The 25,172-nt window shown below is 37.5% G+C and overlaps 1 protein-coding gene across 4 annotated transcripts in view; it reads left to right on the top strand.

Moving 5' to 3' along the window:
* Positions 1 to 25,172, top strand: part of frmd6 (FERM domain containing 6) — a 103,511-nt gene that overhangs the window by 28,957 nt on the left and 49,382 nt on the right. For 2 of the 4 annotated variants that reach the window (XM_012969325.3, XM_012969327.3), the window contains exon 1: positions 19,765 to 19,986. The exons of 1 other annotated variant lie outside the window; for it this stretch is intronic. The gene's annotated coding sequence lies outside the window, so the exon portion shown is untranslated. Of the gene's footprint in view, positions 1 to 19,763; positions 19,987 to 25,172 lie in introns of those variants that run through there. One more of the 4 variants, XM_012969326.3, reaches the window with a different exon arrangement.

Here is a 25,172-nt window from a genome sequence, read left to right as displayed (position 1 = left end):
TGGGTTACAATAATATTAGAATATAATACTAAAGATCCAGTACTGTGAATGGAATATTTGTGTTCACATTGTCAGGCATGTCTTGAAGTCAGATGGGCACAGATAAGCCTCAATTAAAGCTCTTTTGAGCAATGCCCTCTTTATATCAGTTTTTGGTTGCTTTGTATTTAAATTCTACATCTTCAATGTATACACCCATTTATTGCATAGTACTGATGAGTATGTTGCCACTTTATACATACTTGTAATAATATGTTTAACTAAATACTATAAAAACAACAATTATAGTAATACATAGATGTTGATGGATATTTTAATTATTTCACACATCTGCTGTGGTTTTAATCATTTTTAGAAAATAATTGTTTTCCTGTTTAGTCACGTGACAGTAAAATTCGCTGCGCGTCACTTCCTTTGATGCGGGCATTGTTTTCTATGACGCACAAGTCGGCTTTTAATTTTTTCAGCGCACAAATCATTTCGCCCATCCCTAGCCAGGGCTTCTCTCATAAGGTCACTTTTTTCCAAGGTAAACATGACACATTGAAATATTGTAAATATTGGTTTGTATTGCCTGACCACCAATAGTAGTATGTACTGTATAAAGCAACTTTTTTGTTAAGGCTAGGCCTATATCAGTAACTTAGTAAGGAATAGACTAACCTGAATCTCCTGCCGGCCCCCTTCTTTAGTGGGCTTCTAACAAAGCTCTACAATAATAATCTATATTTTAGCATTCTTTAGGGATTACAATTTCCTACTCAGTTTACAATGTAGCATTTTTTTGCACTTTGCACACTGCAGGTGGCATTTGAAGAATGACCGCAGGCCTCTGCCTCTTACTGTGGCTGGCAGAAATGTACCTAAGCAGCCAACATGCCTTATTTGGCTGAGATGAATGCTTTCCACTCCCCAGCCTCTATGAATGTGTTCTTGCCTAATCTTTAGTTTTGCCTTGCCTAATGTGCCTCTGTCTCAGGCTGACTGGACACAAGCTATTATGTTATAAACTCCAATATAAGATTATTTAATAATCCCCTCTTTGTGAGCTGATGTTAAATATACCCACAGCTCACATGTTCTATTCACCCTACCAATTGTAAGCATAATTTGACTGATTGCTACTCTTTCGTTTATTTGCATATAATAGTAATATAAACACACATAGCCACACTTAAATACACATGAAAACATATTTGAGCACAAGATACAAAAACGTTAAAGTTGGGTTAGGTGACTGTTACCAGTCTAGAGTCCAGAAATATTGAAAACTAATAGCCAAAATAATCAAAGACTTAAAATGTGCTCTTTGAGTTTCCTACTCACAGTAAGAGGAATTGTTGCTTAAACACAGGCAGTCAAACCTGTTGATTTCCATAAATAATAATGATTCTTTTTCAGTCTGTGTTTAAATGGAAAAAATCAGATTAACAAGCTGTTACCTTTAAAAGACATCCATTTGGTTTCGTTTGCAATCACCATTAAAGGCCCTAGATTCTATGTCTATGTACTGGGGGTGGTGGAACTTTGCCATCTAGTAATATTATTAATGCCATTTGTTAACTTACATTTTTATGAAAGTCTTGTTAAAAGATGCCTTTGTTTGCCTAGTAAAATAAAACCATTCTGCTCTCCCCAACTCCTGAGCAAGAGATTTCATGACTAAAGAAATCAACAATGAGAGGAAGTAAAGTAAGAAATGAACTGATAGGAAGCTGTTTATGATTTCCTTTTCTCTCTGTGTTGTTGTCTAATCTCCAAGGTGCACTGGATAGTGTTACAAAGAGGCAGATATCCAGGCATTTCAGAGTTGTTGTTGGAGACAGTCTGCTCCAGATAGTCACTGTGCCACTTCTTATCCATTCCAAAGGGAATGGGGTTCATCTGACAGTGAAAGGGTTATGCAAACATTTCAAAAATGTGTTTTCTGTACTAAAAAATATACTGAAATTGGCTACTATTTGAGTGGAAGACTGTACTTCCATGGCTTGTGTATGGGTTTATGCCTATTCACACTCCACAACAAGAAAATAGAGATTTGCTTTTATAGTCACTCCAGTACAGTGACGGATTGGAAGGCTGGATATCCCAGTTATTTACCCACTCACTCAAAGATAACACCTTTTAATGCACATATTTCTGGCTCTTTTTGTGGGCATCACTATAATTTCCTTATAGCATTTCATAAAATAAGAGTTTTCATGCATCTACCCCAATAACACATCAACAAACCACACAGACATGCCATATGCAAGAGAACATATGGCACTGGGTATAAATCCTTTAGCCCACAACCTTAAAGCAAACCTACAATTAGATCACTTGGGAAATATGCAGATGAACACATTTTTTTCAGGTGCCATCTTCTGTAATTGAATAGAATTTACAAGGTTCTTTTATTTTTTTTTTTTAAGCTTGTGGTGTTAGTTATCTTTCTGTGTTGTGATATCTTAATTTCAATAGTCTTACATATTCTAAGGGGCACATTTAATAATCCACAGATGTCCGAAAAGCGCCTGAATGCGTTTTTTCGTAATGATAGGTATTTTGCAATTTTTTTGTAGCCGTTGCGACTTTTTCGTAGCGTTACGACGAGCGAATTGTCGCGACTTTGTCGCGACTTTGTCGTAGCCATCGTGCCGAGTATGAAAGTTTCAGATTCATTCAAGCTTCAGTATCGTGACTTTCCTTGGGCCAGGTTGGAGCTGCAGAGTGCCATTGAGTCCTATGGGAGGCTTCCAAAATCATGCAAAGTCTGAAAGTTTTGCCCGCCGTTTACGAGCGCTCAATACAAAAAAGTCGCGACAATATACGAGCAAATCGTAACGGCTCCGAAAAAGTCGCAACAATTTACGAAAAAGTCGTAACGGCGATGAAAAAATCGCAAAAAATACGAAAAATTCGCAAAATGTCGAATTCGGATTCGTGGATTAGTAAATGTGCCCCTAAGTAATGTTTTATAAAAAATTTATATAACTAATCAGTTACTGTGTCCATCTAATAGTGACAATAAAATGAAGCCATGTAAGTCATTTGGAAATAGGGCTTTTGATAAGATAACTTTGGCATTTCTTATTGTTTTGTTTATTTTTGGGGAAAGAGGATTTGGTTTGTAGACTAAACATACAATAAAGGCTTCTTACAGAATCTTTGTGAAAGACCTGTCTCTTACAGGAAAAAACAGAAAGGGCTTCCCTTTCAATGTAACCTCGAACATAGAGTCAAATGTATAACTGGGATTCTTTGAAACAGCAGAACATGATAAATAAAGTAGGTTTACATTTAATGAGGATCAAAGACTTTAGCATTCCATGCTCCATCTGGCACTTACAAATAAAAACAGAGCAGAAGCATACTTACTGTTATTGGGGAAAAATAAATAAATATATATATATATATTTACGGAACACTCATATACATCACTTTCCTTGTATTATTAAACTGATGCTTATTCATTAACCTTATATATCCATTAAATCACAGATAATGAAATTTAATGATAGACCTCTATTGCTGTTACAATCCATTGCCACCCACTGTGCACTGCACTGTACAGATAAAGCTTACTTCACATTATGTTCATGGGCTGGAATAGATTATAGTACTTAGACAAGTAATACTTTTAATATTTTCTATATTACCTGTTTATTGCATCAACAAAAATATAAGGGTTTGTACATGCAAGACCTTATAAACTGTTTTTGTGCATTTAAGCTGAGTGTGTATATTATTGATATAGTACTTTCAAAGAAACTTTAAAAACAGTGAACTCTCTTCTTCCCTTTGATACCATGGGGTTTCTGTGATTCTGAAGCATGAACTTTCTTTTCCAGATAAATTTATGGCTTTGATTTATGAAGTGGAACCCAAGATCATATTTCAAAGACAAAGTTTCCCTTGCATCTGCTGAGCTACTTGCAATGAAGCATTTGTAATATTTTAGCATGTGGAAAAATTATGTCAGACTTGATTAAGTCTTTGTTATTCTGTTATAATTTGAATGTGACAAAAATTTACTTTCTCTCATTTGATTAATTATTTAATAGTTATGTGAATGGAAGCTGTGTCTGTCATCCTAAATACAATGATGTACCTTCCAATTGCAATTCGCCTTGGGCACCAAACTTCTTATGTATTTTATCTCTTGTATAACATATATAACACATTTAATGCTTATGGTTTGCACATCAGCTGTCCAAATGTGAAATGGGCATTTTGTAATAATCTACATCACTAGAAAGAGTGAAGTATGTAATATATCAAAGGAATGCTACTGTGACTGCTCACTGCCAGCTAGATGAAAATAAAAGATATTCCTTTTTCTAAGAGCTAAATGGCAGCACAGCTCAGCCAGGGGTGACTTACATAACTGCAGAACCTAATGGCACACAGATCATTTTGGCTGCTGGCGTACAGTAAAATGCTAGAGAATGCATGTGTGCTAACAGGCAGAGGATCACCCTGTCAGCAGATAGTGGATTTTGGAATGAAAATGCATGCGTACGGTAACCATATCAAAATTTGCTTTGAGTACGTACTTACGCTCAATCCAACAGAAGGAAGCAGATCAGCTTTTCTACACTTTGCATGCCATAAGACTTAGGGGCTGATTTACTAAGACACGAATTCGAATCCGAATTGGAAAAATTCCCATTGGAAAACGAACATTTTGCGTCTTTTTCGTATTTTTCGCGATTTTTTTCGGCGCCTTTACGACTTTTCGGAAATTGTTGCGACTTTTTCGTTACCAATACGATTTTCGTGAAAAAACGCGAGTTTTTCGTAGCCATTACGATTCGCTCGTATCTTGTCGCGACTTTTTCGTATTGAGCGCTCGTAAGCGGCGGCCGAAACTTTCAGACTTAGCATGATTTTGGAAGCCTCCCATAGGACTCAATGGCACCCTGCAGCTCCAACCTGGCCCAAGAAAAGTCACCATACTGAAGCTTGAATGAATCCGAACGCTACGAAAAAATCGCAACATTTTGCTTTCGGAATGGCTACGAAAAAGGCGCGACTTTTCGCGCAAGTTTTAACGCTACGAAAAAATCGCCAGATTTTGCGCAACATTCGGATGGCAACGAAAAAGTTGCGATAATTTTCCGAAAAAATCGCCAAATACCGATCATTACGAAAAAAACGCAATCGCACTCATTCGGCCGGTTCGTGAGTAAGTAAATGGGCCCCTTAGAGGCTAACAAGAGAGGGTTTATATATATATATATATATATATATATACTTTCACTATAAATCTTATAAAAAAAATTATATATATATATACACACATGAAATAATATACCTCCTGCTGCCTGCATAAGTCACAGAGGAGTTCCACAACTACAAAGTACATAGAGGTCATGGAATGCCTAATATCATATTATATCTTACAAATGAGGAAACATTATTTTTTTATAATACTCAAGTTTTAGTCAATTATATGACACAAATTAAATCAATAAGCACTGGTTATAACTGACAACATCAATAAGTACCATTTCTAAGGGTGGAATTTACAGGTTATTCAAGGCTCCAGTGTAATATATATATTTTGACTATTTTTTTTTATAGTGTGTTTCCGTAACTGATGTTCTCATTAATGTGGAATTTAGGAAACCTGGTACATCCATGCAATATTCTCTAGTCTCTAACAACAATCGCCCACCCAAGAGCAAAGGATTAACAAAACACACACTGGCATCCACTTTCTGAAATAACTTGGAGCACTGGGGCTGTGTATGAAACAAATAATGTAGAACATATTTGCTCAACTTCCAGGGTGGTTTTCACTTGCTAAAATTTGTGAATCACAGCTTCTGTTTTAACCTCTATGCAACCATGGTGAGCACCACTACTCCACTGCGTGATTACTTAATCTAGAGTGAAATTGTATGTACCATATACAATTATGGCACTGTCTAAATATTCAAAAGGACTGGATACCCAAGAGGTGTTAACCTATAGCCCTCTGAATGTTACTGATGAAGTCCATTCAACAAGGGGCCAAAAGTTATAGATAATAAATTATACATATGTATAGAAGGTATAGCTAATACAATATACATATGTAGATAGATAGATAGAGATACATATTCAAGGTATAGAAGGTTTCATTTGTACATTTTTATTCTTCTCATCACTGTCCCTCTACTTGCTCACTTGATTTAAAAACTGTTATCACTTACGATCGCAAAATGCTTATGCGTGGGTAATATAATATCCGTTCATAGCTTTAGGCAATAACATGGAATCACAAAACTGCAGTCTCACTAAGTAGTCAAGGGACCGCTGTATATTTAGATTTTTATCTTGTCCTCTTTCCTCAACCAAATAATCTAATACAAAATAATGTCTCATAACTAAGATTTTAAAGGGCTTTCGAATATAAGTGTCCATTACTTCTGAAAACTAAATTGACTGTAATCATTAAATCAGCAATTACTTTTGATTAAATGTTTCAGTCTATTTGGCAATGAAACAGAATGAGAAATTGGGTTAATAAGGCCACAGCATTCAATGTTTATTGTAAACCATTCACAAACTCTTTAGAAAATGGTTTGAACATCCATCTGAGCATTGGGGCCAAGGTATGCAAATAATGTGCTATGGAATGGAGCTGAAAATGTTAGCTAAAATTGGAATCTAATCATTACGGGCTCTTTCTATCAAGCTTTTTCCCAGGTTAGTAATCTAAGGCAGTCACACCTAACTACTGCACATATTTCTATTAACTGCTATCAGTGATCTACCTGTACCAGTGGCTTCCAAACTTTGGGGATGAATGGCAGTGATTTGGTTATTTTTCTGGTTATTTTCTGGATATTGGTTATTTTATAGATACATTTTAAATATTTATAACAATGCTTTTATCTGTAACGCCACTATGATAAAAAAGGGGGACTTCACCAAATATTGAACTGTAAAAAGAGGTGTTTGACCCTAAAACAGTACAAAAACTATTGCCCTAAACTGTGTAAAACAATAGCATACTTCTCAAAACAAAGATAACAGGACCTTTGCATCTAACATTGACATATATAAGGGCTCTGGCACACGGGGAGATTAGTCGCCTCCTCTCAAGGCAACTTCCGTGATTTCACTGATGGCATTTTGGGGAGATTAGTCGCCCGCGAACAGCGAGATTTGTTGCGGGTGACTAATCTCCCCGTGTGCCAGAGCCCTAAAGAGTATATTGTATACAACTCTTTACACTTACTTCATTTTAAAGGGGGTGCCTGAAAACACTATGAGGTATGGTTCATCTTACTTCTTTTATACTATTAATATTTATTACTACAGGTATGGGATCCTTTATCTGGAAACCTGTTATCCAGAAAGTTCCGAATTACGGAAAGCCCATCTCCCATAGACTCCATTATAAGCAAATAATTCTAATTTTTAAAAATGATTCCCTTTTTCTTTGCAATAATAAAACAGTACTTTGTACTTGATCCAAACTAAGATATAATTAATCCTTATTGGAGGCAAAACAAGCCTATTGGGTTTGTTTAATATTTAAATGAGTTTTAGCAGACTAAAGTTATGGGGATCCAAATTACGGAAAGATCCCTTATCCGGAAAACCCCAGGTCCCAAGTGTTCCGGATAACATATCACATACCTGTACTACTAATAATAGCTTATTATGAGTAAAAAAAAAAGCTTTTCTGCTTTTCAGTATCAGTAAAGGCTGCCACAGGGTTTACTTTGGCAGTTACACACATACATCACATAAAAAAGCATTATCAATTTTTGACCACTAGGTGTTTTGGTTCAAGAATATTTTGGGTGCAAAATAGCAGCTTGCAAACAAATATATGAAAGCAAAATACAGAAGGAATGGTAAAATATGTCTCTGTCCCTAAATTAAATATACATGATTTTTCGAAGTGACCCAGCTTTAATTACAGGGCCCAGTCTGTATCATTTTGTGTGCCTGCTGTGGACATGTGGCCCCTTTGGATGAAATATCTTAAATTCGTGCAAAGGCCAAGCCTGGCAATTTAGGTTTTAATATCTTCCTTGTAGCATATATTAGGTAGTTTCCATTAAAGGTAAGTAGTTGCAAATACTTTGATCAAAATAATACCTGCATCACCATTCTGCATTGCTTGCTTTTACCTGCAATGGCTCAGATTAGAAGTTCTACAGTTATGTAATTCAGCTGCTTATTTTAGAGCTTCTTAGTGCATCTTAGTGCTTCCCAAACATACTACAAATTGAAAAGTGGCAGCTCTACCCAGTCCTGTTTTTAATGCTTTGCACACAAAGCCACACCTTATTTAAGTGTTTTTGGAACTATTCTGTGAATACGGGCAATACTGAAAAATGTTTCAATCAGTGTTATCAACCAAAACAGATAAAAATGATAAAAGCATGATAAAAAGGTAAAAACTAAGTAAGCTTTATCAGAAAGGTCCTCTGTCAAAAGATTTGTTGTGTCTGTTTTGCTGTGCCAGAGACATGCAGCTCTCTCCCCTCTCCTGCTCCCCCCTCCCTCAAGAATGCTAAGAACTCACTCCCCCCCTTAGAAATGTGGATCTGAACCAATCAGCAGGAAGTTTCCTCATAGTCTTACAAACTGAGCATGTACACGGGTCTTGCTCTTGGTGTAGGAGCTAGGCATTATGGGAACTTTCTTTACACAGCTCAGCGTTTTTTCTTCCTGTTTGGCCTCTGTTCATCTGAACAGGTGAAATATGGGCAGACTTAAGGGCACTATTGAGAGAACTGAAGGTATGCCTGCATCTTGAGATTAACTCTTTATTAGCCTTTCCTTTTCCTTTAAATCAAGTTTATTTACAGTTTACATTAAGCTTCAATAGCTTTATTTTTACTAATGGTGGGAAGAGGTAGAAAGAGGCAAAGTGGTTGCAATCCAAATGTCAACCACAAATTATTTGGGACTAGTAAAGCTAGCAGACTGAGCCTATGATGTGCTAATGTTTAAATTAAAGGGATCATGTAATAGAGGCTTATGGCACACAGGAAATTTGTCATCCATGGTTATATCCGCACCACTGCAGGCAACAAATCTTTCCAGCACCAGAAAATGTACATACAGTACAAGCAGAGGGAAGAATAAATTCCCCTAGCCACAGTTCAGGTCTCCAAAAGGATATATACAGTTTAGAACAAAGCAAAGCAATAAGAAGGGTGAATGGTTGATAGGCTTGAGAGCGGCATTATAAGAATGGGTTGTGGATGCCAGGAATAGTTAAGAAGCAACGGCAAGCAGCAGGAAATTTCAGTAAACCTCAAAATTGACAGAGGGCTATGATGAGCATGCAGAAAGATGGAAACTTTATTGCATGATCTTTTTCTGTCAGATAGTCAGTGGGCAGATGGGCAGACCAGATGGGCAAAAAGCAATGGTGATTTTCAGCAGGGTCATGAAGGGTTGACAACACTGTTCCCTTTCTTAGACGCCCATTAACTTCTAGTTGACAGTTGGCGATTTAATTGAATGGGACCCTTAAACATGACTACTTTACAGGTTAGAAAATCAGTCATGGCCATTAAGCTCTGTTTCTGTGTTCAATGTTTTTATGTATTCTGCAAATATGACTCTGTAGAGCTATGTATAATGTATACTTAACGTAACCTAACCTAAAGCATAAATACAACTAGTTTGTACATTTCTCCCCCAAAACAACATACAGTGTATTCATAAGTGTTTCTAAAGAGAGGATCTGGTGATATTCCCCCCAACATTTCCTAGTGTCCTACTGTTTAATTTTCTAGACCACCCTATAGAAGTATAGAAAAGCTCCCATCAAGAATGACTGAACTGCTCTCCCAGCTTATCCATGGTAGAATGTGTTTAAGCTGGGCTGTGGGATGGCATAGGGAGGATTTATATAAAATGAATTACCAGAATATATTTTATAAACATACATATATACATTGATTATATATATATATACTGTATATATATATATATACGGGCAAAACTCCATTTACTTGTCTACTTATATTTTGGTTATTTCATGTCAAAGACATGCATCTATACAGATGATATACACTTTCAGATAAACTACCACCAGCTTCTGCACCCCCTACTTCACAGTGAGTGGAAGCTAATGCATTTTTAAAAACAGAATATGCTTTTTTTCCATTAATGCCCATACCTTTAAATTGTTTTGACATTTGCTCTTCCACTTTACTGTTCAAATAAGCAAGTATGTTACAGACCATTGGTGATCAAAGCAGGACACTTATCATTGACCATCGCTGAAGTTAACTCACATAGATGCAGTTAAGCAACAATCACAGGTCAGGATCCAGTTATGGTGCCTTCAGCTGAAGTCAGTGTATGTATGTATGTATGTATGTACAGTATGTATGTATGTGTAATTTTCATAAAGCATTACAAGTGGAAAGAAATCTGCTCCAGTTCCTGGGACTTTGATCAAAAGCTGCCTCGTTTTTTAATAGAGGATTCTATTCAGATGTAGGAGTGCAAACATAACAGGTCTGCTGACGGTACTGGTAACAATTCCATTAAAATAAATTTCAGGAAGCTACAAGAATTCAAACAATAAGGGGCTATACATTTTCATCACTTTTTGTCAGTGCTTGACATTCACATGTTTTAAGAAGTGTAGTTAACAATAAGCTAATTTAAAATAAAAAATTGCTTCCAACCATTCACAAATGCACAAATACATACCCGCTGCCATAAGTTATGGCTATTTCAGAATTTTATGTATTCAGCTGACTTTGTCAAATATCTCCATTTCTAGTACATTCTTTAAAATGAGACCCCGTTCCTATCAATCATCTTCTGACCCATTCAATTTTCCATTAAATGTCATATTTTGACAGCAACACCCCTTAAAAATAGCTGCAATAATAACTATGTTCCAGCATGTTTTTGTATACTGTATGAGCATAATTTACAGAGCTAAAATGTAGTTCTTTTTATTTCTTAAGGCTAAAAAAAAAGGCCAACTGCTGGGACTTATATTTCATGCAAATATTAAGTGGGCCCTAGGGCCTCAGCATTTCTCTGTCCCTCTCCAAAATCTTTGAACAGAGATCTCCAGCAGAATTTGTTATGAATAAAAAAATGAAGCCTGTTCTTTATTATATAGCACCCTGAAAGTCTCAGATCAGAAACGCATGGACTCAAATAGCCTTACATGAAGGGTTTATTCATTCTGGGATTCTAAATACCACATCTGGACTATGTGATTGCTCCCTTAAAAGAGCTCCTTATTGGTGGCAAAACAACACATTTACCAGAACTCATTATCCCACAAACTACATTTTATTGGCTTTCTAATATGCTCATATTTTTTATTTCATTGAAGTATGAAAAAGTTATTAAACTGTAAGTTGTTGTGAGATGTATCATCACATAGAGTTAAAAAAATAAACCTGCTTAGATGAGCCATAAACACTGACATGCAGATATCAGCATGTGCCTTGTGTGCCCTTAGCCTAAGAGCCACTGTTTAAAACATGTGAATAAAAGGTTTTTAGCACAGGCTCTGTGTTGTTGTACCTGTCCACAACATTCACTTCCTCAAGTCTTACTTAGCTTCTTAGTTTCATAAGCAGTGAAAAAGGTACAGGATTTTAGATATTTCAAGTGCAGCTGATCCAACCTATCCGTATGTAATCACATATAAATTAATGGTAATGTAAAGGATTCAATATCAGACATTTAGAACTGTTCCATAAGAAGTGGTGTGATATTTAACTAAAAGAATACAGCAGGAGGAAGCCTTTGTAAAGTCTCAGTTGTGCCATTTAGATTATTTGCCAGGGCTGAGCAATTGAACAGAACGTGTATGGGCCTCCCTGCTCTCACACAGCTTGTTTGGTGACACTAGTACCTGTTTACACCTCCCATCTATCCTGATTTTCATGAGACAGTCACGATTTTAACAGCTCAGTCTGCAGTCCTGGATTCTTATTGGAAGGCCCCTCATTTCCCTTTGATTTCTTTTTGTTTAAGGATTTTTTCAAATGTTTGTGCTTTTTTTTTTTGCTTAAACTTTAGGCTAATGCCACACCATGCATATGGTGTATATTTTCAGCAAGCTGAAAATGCCTGCTGAAAATACACGCCATATGCTCCAACCTGTGCCTGCACCTGAATGAATTGAATATGCTCAGGTGCAGGCAAATGTAACTGAAATCTGCATAAAAAACTTGAGATAATCGCGTTTTTCTGTGGATTTCGGCTACATGTGCCTGCACCGGAGCGTATTCAATTCATTCGGATGCAGGCACAGGTAGGAAAGCATAGCGGGTATTTCCAGCAAGCGTTTTTCGGCTTGCCGAAAATATACGCCATACGTATGGTTTGGCATTAGCCTTACAGTCAATTCATCATGTGTTATTAGTATTCTATTACATTTAAATGCTTAGTTTAGTATTTATTTCATGCATAGGGGTGCCTCCATGACAGGTATTTTACATTAATTGTCTTTGGCTGAATAATTGTTTCAATCATGTAAGCATGTAGGGGAGATAAATACAGGGTCTGCTGCTATTAGTGAGAACTGACTTATACAGCCTGCCCAGCATTGAAACTGTGGGGGTCATTTACAAAGTTGAAACAGTGCATATTATTTTGCATACAGTTGTTTTACTCATGTTTTCCCCTAAACAGTAACATTTTGCACTGCTGTGCCCATCTTTCCTTTTTTTGCAAATCGTATTGCGCATAAAAATTCACAAATAGCTTTCATAAATGAGCTTTTGTATTTCAAAATGTAATGGAAAAGTACTATTATGAACACATATTTATAAAGCATCAAAATATTAAACATTTCCACATCCCTGTACAATAGATGGGTATATACACTGAACATACATATAACATACAAAAACTGAGGTAACAAAAAAAAAAGTAAAGAGGGCCTTGCTTAATAACACTAATAGCCAGAGAAGCTAAATATAGAATATATTTCTGTTGAAATACATTGCATTAAGGCAATGGCACACAGGGAGTTTTGTCCTTCTTGGGCTCTTTGCTCACTGCCGCCTTTTCATGCAATAACATGATTACACTGTCAAGGTCAGAATGCTTACATGGATAGCCGATAGATGGGTATTTGTTGGCAGATTGCAGGCGAGCAAGCAAATGCATGTGACAAAGCACCCCATTGCTATTAGATATAATCAATAATGTTGTAAGAAATGTTTTCATGCAAATAGCATCCTGTTTCACCAACAAGCAAATGGGTAATTATCTTAATGCAGCATCATGTTGGTAGGACCCTGGCTCTAGGGTTCCCATGTGTCAAAAGCCACAGCAGCGTCTGATTCAAATTGGAAGAACTGAGCAGCGTCAAGTGCAACTATAGGGACATGCAAAGAGCACATTTTGACACAAGTAACTTCAATGAAATTGGTTTTAGGCGCAACTCATTAGGGGGAAAATTGCAGTTTGCCCACTGTGCTTGCGGTTGTCTCAGGCTATTTGATTGTAGACAAGTATCCTTTGTGGCTCCTTGAGCTCCTTTATGCACAGTACAGGAATTTTTTTTAAAGAAAAAACTTAATCTACTTAATGTACACCCAATTAGTGAGAAAATGGCAGTGCAGACATCTGCAGCAAATATAGAAATTAAATTTATATAAAAGTCATTTAAATGTTTTTCAATATAGTTTCTTTACTCCTATAAAATGCAAATATCTGTAAAGCCACTTTAAATATCTCCAACCACAAAAAAGTCAAGGAAAAGGAGAAAGAAAACAAGATAACTGCAACAGGTTTATAATAACTAAGGCTCTGTGCATGGAACTTGGGAATTGTGTTTGCTTTCAACCCTAGTATTGGGCCTTGGCTTCTTTACATAAAAGGGGAACTTCGGCTTCCAAACCAAAATTTAAAAATGAGCACCACACAACACAGAAACCCCTAATATACCTGTCACTGTAACCTGATCCTTCAAAAAGTATGAATAAATACCATTTTTATATGTTGAAATCCAGCTGCAAAACAGTGCTCTTTCTGCATCATTTGAAATCCTGCCTGGGAAGGAGGGGCTAAAACACTGATGTTACAAATTGTAGCAACTTCGCCACAGCTTACAGACAGGAACTACATAACCCACAATGCATTGCACTGTGATATTCCTTTTCTTATTGACATCACACATGTTGGGAATTGTGGGATTTGAAGGATGCAGAATTAAGGCAGGCTAAGGACAGTCAGCTATGGTTATATCAAACCTGTTGTGTCAAAGTAGTCAGCCAGATCAGCAGAAAAATAGGGGGCAGACTTAGGTAACTGTCCTAAACTATATTAGTACATTACAAATCATGAAAAGGCTGCATATATGTAATTGATGTATATTGCAAAGTTGCTTGAAATTATGTTTTCTTTTCAAATGCTTAATTTGTTTTTGGGTGGAGTTCCCCTTAAAATATGTTCCATGTTAAGAAAGAAAGAGGCTAGTAACCTGAAGAGACGCACTGTCAATGTATTTGGAAAAAGCAGACAGCAGGGGTAATAGGTTAAAAATATTAACAGCAAAAGGAGCATATAGCATTACATCAGGTCAAATGGACAAGGGGCTTTAAACTTTTGAGTAATGTAGCTAAATAGTATGCAAGTTTTTCTGTCTATTTCTGCCTGTCTAGTTTACGTGAGGCAATTTGCAATTGGTCTTTATTTTGTGTTTTTTTGCAGTTTTGTTCTTCCTCTCAAGAAACAGAAACTTAATACCAAGGACACCAGCAACCAGATAACATTTTAACCCTTTAAATGCTGTTGAATCTACTGCATTTGATAGGGCCATAAATTCTATGTTTACAATTTCTAATTATCCTATGGTAAAAAATGTTTCTTAGCAATGTCTAGCTTCAACAAAAATGTAAATGATTATTCCTGATGTTAGATATTTGTTGCTCAATCACATGTTTTATTACTTAGGCTTTTGTTCAGGTCCTCTTCAATTCATCTATCCATCATTCATGTTCCATTCAAACCAATAATTGGTTGCTAAAGTAAGTGCAAACAAAATATTTACTCAAATTTTTTTTAATTTTTAAACTCAACTAAACTAATATCCTAAAAAATTCAATAGGAAAGAAAGTTGCAAAAAACTTGAATTTAGTTGAGTTGTCCCTCCGAAACTGAAACTGTTTTTGTACAAAAACCAGCGCCAAAAGTCCAAAAACTCATACGTTTTTAGACAAAAGAATGATCTTCCAGGAGAGTGAAGGGACATCTGCCATCTACATGAACTTGGCAAGTTTTAGATGACGAATTGATGCGTCATTTAGACGCATAGTAAATCTCTGTGACTTTTAGCTCTAAAAATCCGAATCAAGAAAAAAAAAAAATCCGATAGCTAGTAAATGGGCCCCTCAGTATATGTAATCTCTGCATATATACACATCTTATGGTAGTTTATTCTTCATGAACACTGATACACTAATATTGTGTACAGATTTCAAATGATAATCTGCATCACAAGAACAGCCTAGATGTAGCCTGTAATTACTAAGGCACGTGTGACTGAGGCATAAATGCATTGCCCTTGGGTTACAAGTGATGAATAAAGACCTGTAACAGCATCTCAAACTTCACAGCAAAGAAACTAATTAAGGTCATTTACCAAAGGCTTTTGCCTGAGATCAGACACTTGCTCAGTGTTCTCCCATAAAATAAATGTCCACGCAAATTGTTCCTTTGGTGTAGTGTCAAACAGTTGGGCGTGCCTGAGGTACATACAAGCTATCATATACTGTTTATGTCATAAATCAACATAGCCCATCTGTAGACATAACTTTTTTAGTTTATTTATAAAAACATAATAATTAAGAAAGAAAAAGAAAATATAACCAATGTAAAATGATGTCTTGTTTTTATTAGGTCTGTAAATCACTGGGCCATTTTATTTGCAACCTGCTTCTTAGTCACATTGTTTCATTTATTTTTTATTATCTGTTATTTATGTAGCCCCACATTTACTCAGCACTTTTGGCCAAAAACATACTGCTAAATATTATGACAAGGAAGTAATTACTTAAAATACTACAAATGATTAAATAGTAAGAGGGCAGTTCCAGTGATGCAAGATTCCAGCCCTAAAGAGCTCACAGTTAAAGTGAGTAGGTTACAGGCACAAATGCAAGGATACATGCAGCAATTCACATTGCTACCAACAGTGAACACCTGACATCCATTGTCTATGACCTGTATAAAAGCACTCGGCTTGTGCTTTATATGGTCATGGAACTCTGCGGTGACATTTAATATCCTTATATTTTAAAATAGAAGATACATTATTCACTACATAAATATTACAGCTTTGCATCTTTATATGGTCATGGAACTCCTTGGTAACTTATAACATCCTTATTTTTTACAATAGTGGGTATATGTTATTTATAATAACTTCACTAAATGCTGATTATTGAAGACATAACTAAGAAACATCTATACAAATATAGTTCAGAGAATATTAATTATCAGACTGGGCTTCCTAGGGCCCACGAAAGAGAACCTCACATAAAGGTCCCACTTACACAACAATTCGATCTAGACAGATCAAGACAGCGTTATAGAGGTTATGAAGACTTATGGTGGAAATAGGAAATGGGAATTTTCACAGAATGGGGCCTACTAGGGCCTGAACTCACTGGGAGATTCTTTAGTACTTTGCAGCTATTACATTACATTTCTATTACCTTACCAAACATTTAACATGCTGACCAGTGACACGGCACTGGGGTTAGAGTGTTAGCTGGCAAAATACTGCAGAAATTTTATAAAACTGGCAAGAATAGTGCCCCTTTATCTTGCCTTGTAGCTGTAAAACAGAATAAGATATGAAGAATTATGTTGCCTGAACCAACAGAAACATTTTAAGGATAATACTGACACATAAGAAACATATTAAGGCTCATTTACACCCACAAAACCTTACAGACAGGAGAATTAAAGCAGCAACTCAAAATCTAACAGGACATAAACAGGTATTGTGTATATATCAGTGAATAACAAGCTCTACCATTTCTGACTTGTTTTGCTTTACTGGGCACTTCACCTCTGATTTATCTTATCAGTTTCCTGCCTGGGGCCTGCCTCAAGCATGGACGAATTTTGCATGAAATTGGCACAACCAAGAACAGGTACCTATTCAGTCTTTCTCTCATTACATGCTTCATTACTCAGTACAGATAAGCATCATCCTCTTTACAATTTGCATTTGTTTGACTATTTTTGGTTTTTTAAATCTGGTGACTGCACAGTGATAATTTATACAATTATTTGTCCACATTTGCTTTTGTGTGTGTGGGAGTGTATACTTTTTTGTATCCTGTGTTAACACATCAAATGATAGCTGTATTGTCTAATGGTTAAGGATCACTCTTATCTTGCTTGGTTGCTATTAATCTATATGCACTAACCAATAATATAGTGTGGGGTATCAAACATTATGAAATTATCTATATTAACAAAGATTAAACACCTGAGTGTCAGGAAGGAATCTCTGACTATGAAGAGGAAGTATGTATATGTAAAAGGGAGATTGTAGGGGTAGTTACTCATATGTCTATGAATGAGATTATCAATAGACCTGGGGGAATATATGTATTCCCCCAGGAATAAGTATTTATGCCCCTGCTCTGGAAGTGCAGTGGGAAAAAAATTGTGCAGATGCAGATAAAACAGCTAAAGAAGGATGTGCGTCATTAGAGAGGAGATTGTCTATAGTTTTCTTTGGATATCCTAATTCCTTTGGGTATGGAAGTTGATCCTAATTCCCAACACATGTGATTAACTAAAAATACAAAGGAAAAACACAAAGCAGTGCTGGGGTCTGTTAAGTTCTAATGTTGTGAATAAAATGCAGAACAAGATATACTTGCTATAATTTCAATATTGTGGATGGTCCACTTCCCACCCCCACCCCTATGTTAGTTCTGTAGATGGCAATGCTACCTCTGTTAAAAGATTAATTTTTTAAGGCTACAGTATATTCGCTCAACCTTTCTGGGTTATTCGTGCATTTTATTTGCGTTTTCCCTCGTCAGTCTTGTTTCTTATCATACACCTATAAAAAAACATGGCAAGGTGTAAACGATGAAACACAAGGAAGCCATTTTGGTCATCTGTAACCAAACTGGTAGACCATAGAAGTAGGACTTTCACATGCATTATGAATAATCAGCTGCTTTTAGGTGAAGACACACAAAAGACGGACGGAGCAGCAGTTATTTACTGATAACTGTCTCGTGTTTTAGCGATTCTCAGTATTGTCTTTGGCAGGGTATTTTCTGCCATTTAGTAGCTGTGGCAAGTAGCTCTGTGTGTCTTTGCTCTTAGAGTTACTTACATTTGGGCTGACCAATGACCCCTGTAAAAAGATGTATGGAATCACTGTCCAAACTGGGCTAGGGTAGCACTGGACTATGTGTAGTTAGGTGATCAGAGGGCCAGTATGACTAATTGAAGCTTTGCAATATGGACATTCAAACTGCATAATATGGAAGTGAAATTCAACACCCTGCAGGCTTGATTATTCAGTAAAACCCAAAAGAATAAGCCCAAGTGTTGTGCTCACCTTTACTTCACTTGGGTGATTAATAAGTCCCTGCTGGCAGAGTCCCCCTTACCCCCTGCAGAGGCCCCCACCGCACCCCCTTACCCGCCGTAGGGGCCACCGTCACCCGCCCAACATCCTGACAATGCGTCAAGGGAGGACATTGGCGGTCTCAGGTGATGAAGATAAAGTTTTCTCCAGAATAAATATAGCATTCTAGGTGGCACTAATGTGGCAAATCTATTGGCAGTAAAATGCCAAAATGGCTTTCCTTCTCCTTTAACACCATCATGGTGTTTACTAACTGGCAGCTTCATTCTTACAAGTCAAAAATGAAATGTCTTCATGGTTGACTTTTATTATAACTATGTTACCTTTTACCTGCCATTGAGCAGTTGTATGAAAACCAATTTTTAGGTCTATAAATTTATTTGTAAAAATATGAACAATTTAGTACCTGTGCAAAAACACATGGCAACCAGTCAGACATTTGCTTTCATGTCTGACTTTGCTAGGGCAAACAAATTGCTATGGACTAAAGGAAATTTCTGTATCAATGCAGACTGGGGCATTAGTTAGTAAATTAGGGCCATAGAATTTAAATGTATCACATTGTATTAATGTAGTATTGCACTGTGAGTGTTAATGTGTACCAGATAATGTGCTGAGCACATACAGAGATTATCACAACGATGCTATGGCACAGGCTGCATATAACCAGATGCTAGAACCCACAAGGGTTATGCGCACACAGGTACATATAATAGGGCAGACACACAATGAATGCTTAAAATGATTATATGATAATTGATAATATATGCTTTTCTTTTTATTACAATATCGGCTGATACATCAAAATATGTCAAGCAAAAGACTCTCAATATGGTCGAACAGCTTTGCTATAGGGTTATCAGGGTAACCCTTTTGAAATATAAAATAACAAAAGTGGTATAAAGGTGATACCTTTATTGGCTAACTCTAAGATAATCATAGCAAGCTTTCAGAACATTTGGTTGCTTTTTTTCAAGCTAATTACCTATAGGGTTAATAACCACCTTTGTCTGCAAACGCTTTTGGGAGCTGGAGTTCACCAAAATGTTTATAAAAATTGGTTGTTCTAACTTGGTTTCCCACTGTTCTCTCTTGTAAATGTTCAATAAAGTATTTTCCTGGTTTAAAAAAAACCCAAACAAAACATGTCTCTGCTGAGCCTGAGGCAGCCGGGGGAGGCAGGGCAGGGGGTGGGAGTTCGGCACAGGGAGGGGATGGGAATGTGCAGCGATAGGACCCAGCCAGTGAGGAGCGTTTAGTCGGCTCCAGGCAGAGAGACTCGGCATCAGTGAGGCGCGGATAGACTGTGTGAGTGGGAAACTTTTATCAGATTTCCCTTCTCCGCGTCGCTCCTGTTTCCCCTAAGGATAACTCCCTCCTGTACGGACATGCAGCGTGCTGCGCTCTCCCCAGGGATACTAGTAAGTGACTTTCCTTCGTGTTCTACTGACTTCTGCACTCAGCTGCTGCTCTACAGCCTCTCGATGGCATCCCGGGAAGCTGTCCTTATTCTCTCATTCGGAAATTCTTTGCTAGTGGATAAGGAGCTTGAGCTGTCAGACACTGGGAATGTGTTACCCTCTTATGGGAGATGGGCACAGAGATTGCTTAGGAATGCCAAGCAGTGCCCCTGACAGCTTGTATGGAATTGCACATGCTCTGCCCTGTAATTGCTTATTGGGCAGCATCTGCCTGGCTCTGTACAGCTCTCCCAGACCTCAGTCACAGACATGTCAGTAAGGGAAAACTTACAAACATTTAACACACAGTTGGTATGTTTCTCCTATGGACAAGCTGTATTAGGGATGGTGTGACTTAACACATGTCTGCCTTAGAGTCTGAGTACTTCTGGCTGGGTAATTATATCAGGCATGAATGTATACACTGTGTTTCTGGTAATAATTATAGCAGTGCTTTAGGGAACTTTATCAAATACACAATATCACAATCCAGAACCCTGAGCTGCAGCTTTGTGTAAGTGAAAAATCACTAGGCATTTTCACTGGGCAGCCATTGGATTCCGAGCACTATTAGTGTGATTAGTTCACTGAGGCGTGAAATACCGTATTAAAGGATGTCTGACAAATGTTCCCCTCATAGCTGTGCCTAATGGGAATGTGACATTAATGGCTGCCCCCAGTCTGCCCCACCAGTGCTGCTCCCAGCATGGCTATACCTGCCCCTGGAGCTTTTCTAATTATTCCACCTTGAATATGTTTAACCCCTGTGTGGGTTGAAGGAGTTTAGTGTCTTGGAAGAAACAGCTGCAACAATATATAAATGTTATAAATATGGAGAGTGCTTCATCCAAACACTTCAGTCATTCTGTTTATGTTGAGGCACAGCTCTGCTGGTGTGTTTAGCATTGGTGCTAGGGTTGAACTGATGGTGCATGGGAGAACTGCAGGAAGAAATTGTGTGCAAGTATACTTTCCTCCCCAATAATGTTTTTACTGTTTTAAGAAAATGTTAGCAAAAAGTGTTGGCATATGTTGTATCTTTGTGGTCCCAGTGTATGTATTGCTGATTTCACTTACATTTTACTTTGCTGTTCCTGATTAACTGTAAGAGTAATTGTGGAGTTTTTGAAGTTTTTTTTTCTAAGGAACTGCTATTTTGGCTGTTTAAGGTGGTACTGTATATCTGATTAAACTTTGTGATCTTAGGGTAATCACTTCATCTTTCTGAGCCTCAGGCAGCAAAATTTAGATTGTAAGCTCTATGGGAGCCTGAGCAGTGGGTGCATTCTATGGCTGTGCAGACTGTGAAACTTATATACGTTATTTATACCCCTTCTGCTCCCCTGTCCAACATCTCCAACATATGCTAGTGTGCTGTACAATATGGTGTCTTAAGGTAAGTAAGAAGAATTAGGAGGATTTATCATGTAAACAATTATCACTGCAGGATTTTCATTTAAATTCTACATACAGCAGTTTGTTCCCAGGATGAGCTATCTCTTGTTAATGAGACCTCATGGGGTTCCTTTTATAATGGGTCAGGCTAAGGACAACTTTCCCTTTCTAGAGAAGTATGCCTAGTTTCGGTACATCCCCATTGTACACCACTGTAAAGTAATTATACTCTGTCATTAAGGCCTAAAGTACAGTTTATTATCATATGAAAGAGTGTAACACTCTCACACATAGGTCAAATACCATTCATGGGAGCTGTAGTTTAACCACAGTGAGATTTACATATGCCTTCTATTATTTTCTGTAAAATAAAAAGCTAAATTTTTTCCTTTGGTGGTAAGTAAAATTTAAGACTATTACCAGTTTATACACAAAAGTTATGGCATTTCCTTGTGTTTTTAGCTGTCCTTGGTCCCCTTGTGCTTTGCATTCTCATTTACCGTTTATTGCATTCAAATAGCCACAGGGTGAAGACGTTTGTAGGATTACTAAGGGCCTGGAATACTATTTCACTGTGCAAGAATGTTAGTCATTTCCTTTCAGGATACTGATGTTTCAGGGCATTAAATCCAAACAGAATGTTTTCATATGTGCATCTGGGATACTGAAATGTTTTTACAAACCGTTCTGGTTCAAGACATTCATTTAAAAAAAAAAAAAAATGCCATATTCTAGTTAAGTCCTGAATAATGAGGAACATGATCTAGATTTACTATGCCTGGTGGTTATATATGCACTATTCTTATTAGCGGGACTTTATGGCCAAACTTGGGACAGTTGTTTGCTACTCCTACCTGTCCTTGCTGACTTAGTTTGATGGGGGTTGTAGTCCTGGGATTCTGCATCTATGGCTAAGCCATTTGTGGTACATGTGCACTGTGTTGTGATGCCTGCTTGTCACTAAATTGCTTGTGCAGCTGAAATTTGAGATGACACAGCTGGATTCTTCTGTTCTCTGGTAAGGGGCCGCCTTGGCAAATATATTCTGTATTTGGATCAGACATCATCAGTCCAAAACTATACCCTTTGGATTCATTGAAACTTCTCTTTTTTGACAGTTTTTTGTTTGTCATTACAAGATGTTTGAACATTACTAAACAAACATTGCTTTTTAAATCAGAAATATTTTAGGTTTTTGCAAGGCATTCCTTGTTCTGGGCTTGAAACATTTTCACAACTAAATGAGCAGTAGGATCTAAGTGACAATAAGGATGCACCACTTCCTCCAATGAACCAATTATGTAATTTGGGTTAAGATCTGGTGTTGTCCATAAAGTCCTATGGCTCTTTTCTTTCCTTGTTCTGATTGAATTGAACAGTGATCCCCAACCAGTGGCTCATATTTGGCACCCTGGGGAACTTTTATATGCTTGTGTTGCTCCCCAACTCTTTTTACATTTGATTTTACATGTGGCTTATGGCTAAAATAATGGGGACCTTTGGAATGCTTGGTGAATGTGTCTCTGTCTAATTCTGTCCAACTGTCTGCCTTTCACTCAAAGAAGAAGTATCATTAGAAGAAGTATCAGTTCAGTATTACACAATTTTTGCTATGAAACCACTAATCAAGCAATGGTACTGACTTGCTCTTTAGGCAATTATAGCTTCGCCTTCATTATAATTGCATTTATTATCCTTAATTTATATAGCACCAACACATTTTACTATGAATGTTTATCGTTCACATCAGTTTCTGCCCCAGTGAAGCATTCAGTGTAAGTTCCCTATTATATTCGCACAGCGCATCCACTCTACGATCTGTAGTATCACTTAACCTTGTTTTTTGGTAGTCTTTGTATCAAGTAACCCACACAAAAACAGGGAGATTATACCGGCTCCATGCCAATAGTTAAAATCAAACTCCCAGAACTGCAAAGTTCATATCCCTGAGCCGCCATAACTGTGCATGTGGTTTAAATTTTGGCCCATGTGTGCAGTGCCAGGCAGATCCTATTCTTAAGAGCCGTGGTAGACAGGGAGATTAGTCGCCCGCAACTAATCTCCCCAATATGCCATCCCACCGGCTTGAATGTAAATTGCTGGTGGGATGGCATATGCGGCAACGCGATTTCCTGAGATTGCGGAAGTTGCCTTGAGAGGAAGGGATGGCATATCAGGGAGATTAGTCACCCGCAACAAGGGGGGCGACTAATCTCCTTGTCTACCACAGCCCTAAATATTTTTACACATTTGGGGCAGCATCATTGTTATCTCCACTGGTGGTAAAAACATAAGTGTGGCATAAGCCTTCAAATGTAAACTGCCATCTGGTGGCTAGGGCTTAATTACCCTAAGGCTATTGTCCCATGGAGAGACCAGTTGGCCATGATAGAGCTCTGCTACAGTGGATGACTAATCTCTCTGAAATGCTGATGGAAAGTTTCCTCCTGCAGACAACTTCATGTGACTTTGGAGAAACCAAAATGATGCATAGGCCTTCCCACTAGTGATTCCCTATCACGGATGACTAATCTCTGGGACATTAGCCTAAAGCTGGCCATACACGCACCGATAATATTGTACGAAACCTCGCAGGACGCTGCTGATATCGGTCGACTCCCCGATTGGACAGGTAAAAAGATTTTGATCGGGCGCCATAGAAGACGCCTGAGCAAAATCTGCCGTCAGGGCTGAATCGGCAGAAGGAGGTAGAAATCCTATTGTTTCTACCTCCTTATCTGCCGTTTCAGCCCTGAAGGTTTTAACGATCTTTCGTGCGACCATCGCAAATTGCCACGTGTGTGGCTACCTTAACAGTGCTGCATTTGGGAAGTCAACTGGAAGCTGAGTAGTAGTACCTGAATAGAAAGAGAAGTCTTACAATCCAGTTACAACAAAATCAAACTTTGTAGCCAAGCCTTTATTGATTCACATGATCAGTGACCATGATTACCAGACAGCAATTGTAGTTGCAGGTAGAAATTTTGGAAGGCTGATACTTACAAAACACACAAAATAAATACTGAGCAAAACCAACTAAAATCTAGAAAGCACTAACTATGATTATTTAAAGATATGAATTAAAAGATATGTTACTTGGAAATATATTACTGGAACTGAAGAAGCCACTTGGATGAGTGGTGAAACATTTTCAAGAAAAACTCATGATAAGTTTAGTTGTTTTAGACTTAATTCTACTAGATTCTGTATATCATGACCTGAATGAATGAGAATCTTCATAGACATATTCCTGCAGGTAATACCTGGGGCATGGCATTGTATATAGACATTTTTGCAGAACACTAGAGCACCAAAGTACACAAGTGCATTAAATTCCCATCTACCCAACTCATGCACTCAGGCATGCAACAGAAAAAAGTAAATTAAGTTAGGTTATAATTATAGCAATTAAGGATCCCCGCCTGTTCTTGTGGGATTACAGACAAACATGGTAAGACCTTGGGACTGGTGATGCACTGCACTGCTTTTGTGTCAACTCTGCCCATTTGGGCACCTTTTGTAGGCTGCTGTAGTATGATTGTGTTTGGTTACTCCTGGGCCCGCTATTCTGAAATTCAAGGAGCCTAAATGTAACCAGTGAGCAAGGCATGTGCACAAGCAAACAGTTGGCGGATATATTGTAGAAAGGAGGCAGGAAATCCCGGATTTCCTAGTGCTTTGCATATCCTTCATTAACACATTTTAGATAAAGCCATTGCAAAGCCTGCAGTGGTGGTGGGCAACCAAAATTT

Source organism: Xenopus tropicalis, chromosome 8, assembly GCF_000004195.4.
Source record: "Xenopus tropicalis strain Nigerian chromosome 8, UCB_Xtro_10.0, whole genome shotgun sequence".
Lineage (NCBI taxonomy): Eukaryota > Metazoa > Chordata > Amphibia > Anura > Pipidae > Xenopus > Xenopus tropicalis.
Note: the sequence above shows the minus strand (reverse complement) of the source record. Positions and strands in the feature narration are given on the sequence as shown.